The sequence below is a fragment of the Octopus bimaculoides genome, chromosome 1, assembly GCF_001194135.2.
Source record: "Octopus bimaculoides isolate UCB-OBI-ISO-001 chromosome 1, ASM119413v2, whole genome shotgun sequence".
Classification (NCBI taxonomy): Eukaryota; Metazoa; Mollusca; class Cephalopoda; order Octopoda; family Octopodidae; genus Octopus; species Octopus bimaculoides.
Window position 1 is genome coordinate 84,363,502 of NC_068981.1, and position 2,539 is coordinate 84,366,040.

The window sequence follows — 2,539 nt, forward strand, 5'->3', positions numbered from 1 at the left end:
TTTGCCGTACATATCTGGTATTGAATGTATTTTAAATAAGTCTAGTGTAGTTCTACTTGCTACAATCTGTAGTTGTTATTTTAGATAATACAAATAACTTTATGACATCTTTTTATATTTTTTTTACTTGTTTCAGGCGTTTAACTGCGGTCATACTGGGATACCGCCTTGAATGGTTTTTTGTTGATCAAATCCATCTGAGGTCTTTTTTTTAGAGCCTGGTGCTTATTTTATCAGTGTCTTTTGCCGAACTGCTAAGTTACAGGAATATAAACCCACCGACACTGGTTAGCAAGCGGTGGTTGGTGTCAAACACAGACACAAAAACACACACATAACCACACACACACACACACACACACACACACACACACACACACACACACACACACACTCATACACACACATATATATATACGACGGGCTTCTTTCAGTTTCCGTCTACCAAATCCACTCACAAGGCTTTGGTCAGTTCGAAAATATAGTAGATGACACTCGTCCAAGGTGCCACCCGAAACACTGATGTTGGGAAGCAAGCTTCTTACCGCAAGCTTCTTACACTAGTGCAGGCGTTTAATGGATATTTCTATTTCTCCGGTATTTACTGAGGTAGACTATTTGAAGTCGCTCTTGTTTTGTAAGGAATTTTTCTGGATCAAGTGAATAATATCTCAATGTTTCCAAAGACTTCATGATTCCGAACTTGCGAACACATGGGCTTTACATTTTAGAAACCGTTAAGGAAAGAGTAAAATTATAAAGGGATAACGAAGTGTCAGTCTTGCATGGCATCAATGATTATAGCAATGATAAGGTGATGAAACACTCAATAAGCACGCTTAAATTGTTTAATTTAATATTTTGCTATACTTTAAATCTAACAAGAGAAGGAAAAAACCATAGTTAACACGACATAGACATTTTGCCTATATATCGTTACTCGACTGTCGAGCAGCAGCCAACAAATAAGCAAGCAATTGCAAGTCAAAAATACTTGGTGGGTACTAATCATATCGTTAGCAAAATGTAGTAAGTTGAGAAACATAAATATGTAAAATGACTCCGATATTCTCAGTTACTGAGAATGTACACTATGTCACTGAACCTTTTAATGTGCTTGTTTATCATATGCTACTACTGTGAACTCTGTTTAATATACAACAGCTTAACACTTAACTGGCTTGAAGCCAGTAACATTTTCTGAGGAAAGACAATGTTATTACCTACATATTTACATATTAGAATGTCTTTTAATGCATACATTTAAATATTTTATTAATATATTACAAACGTTGAAAAGAAGATATTAAATTCGAATAAAATCTTTTAATAGCTTTGGTTTACAGTCACTGCTTGGTAATATTTTAAAAGCAACTTACCTTCTTTAAATGTGGTTATACCATATGCGTACCCTGCTTGGTATTAAATTCTGAAATTGAAACCATTCACTGCATTACATCAACAAGAACATACTTTCACGTCTCAGCCAAAATTATTAGTGCTTACATTGAAAACTACAAAAAATTACTATTGCATATGTTGAAAATTAACAGAGTTACTCCTCGTAATCGTAGACAACTAATTAGGCGATATAAGGGAGTATTGCTTGTATTATTATTATTATTATTATTATTATTATTATTATTATTATTATTATTATGTTACTATAAAGCTCCGAATTTGTTTTCGAGCAGAGAAACGTTCATCCGAGTCATGTCCTTCCGTAATGGTTTGCTAACAATTAGCGACAACAATGAGAAATGAGAAAATATCGAAAATAACCCCACAAAAGAGTAGAAATAGATAAAGGAATATATCATGAAATCCTCCCATATATCTATATTGTGTCAATTTTTTGTGAATTTTTTTGCGGAGGGTGAAAGTGTTAACAAGAACAGGACAGTGAGAACAAGACAGTAAAAACAATAAAAACAGTAAAAACAAGTAAAAACAAACGGTGAGGGCTGTTGGACCAAGACGATAGAAAAATTATTATAAACGCTAAGTAGAAGAGACAGAAAAATCACGTCTGTTCTTTAGGAAGACCAGTGGGCAGAAAGAAAGAACCCCTTTCGTCACGTGTCAGCGATGAGAGGGTCAAGGAAGAAGAGGAGGAGTGAGAGAGAGAGAGAAAGAGGGGGAACGGTGAAGGGGAGAGAAGAAGATGAAGGAAATGGTGGGAGAGAAAAACAAAATGGATGAAGAACAAGAGAGGGAGAGAGATAGTAGAAGAGTGCGCATAGTAATTATTAAGATAAAACTTACTTGGAAAAGGATGCGTGGCGTTCGATTATATGATAATATAAATATATAGATATATACATATATCCATACATATATGTACATACCTACACACACACACACACTTATTTATATTTACATATTTTTGCATGTGTGTTTGTGTTATTTTAATTTGCCAACGTAACCAACACATGCAATTTTAGGGAAATAAACCTCCTCTGTTAATTCAACCATGTTTAATAACAACATGACTTAAGTACTTCCGATTCCTGATTCCCGAAATATTAGTAATCTTCTA

The 2,539-nt window shown here is 34.3% G+C and overlaps 1 long non-coding RNA gene across 1 annotated transcript in view; it reads right to left on the minus strand.

Annotated features, from left to right (window-relative positions):
* LOC106879825 (uncharacterized) overlaps positions 1-2,539 on the minus strand; it is a 54,831-nt gene that overhangs the window by 473 nt on the left and 51,819 nt on the right. Inside the window, exon 2 of the long non-coding RNA XR_001410673.2 lies at positions 1,380-1,429. This is a non-coding gene — a long non-coding RNA (uncharacterized LOC106879825). The remainder of the gene's footprint in view (positions 1-1,379; positions 1,430-2,539) is intronic.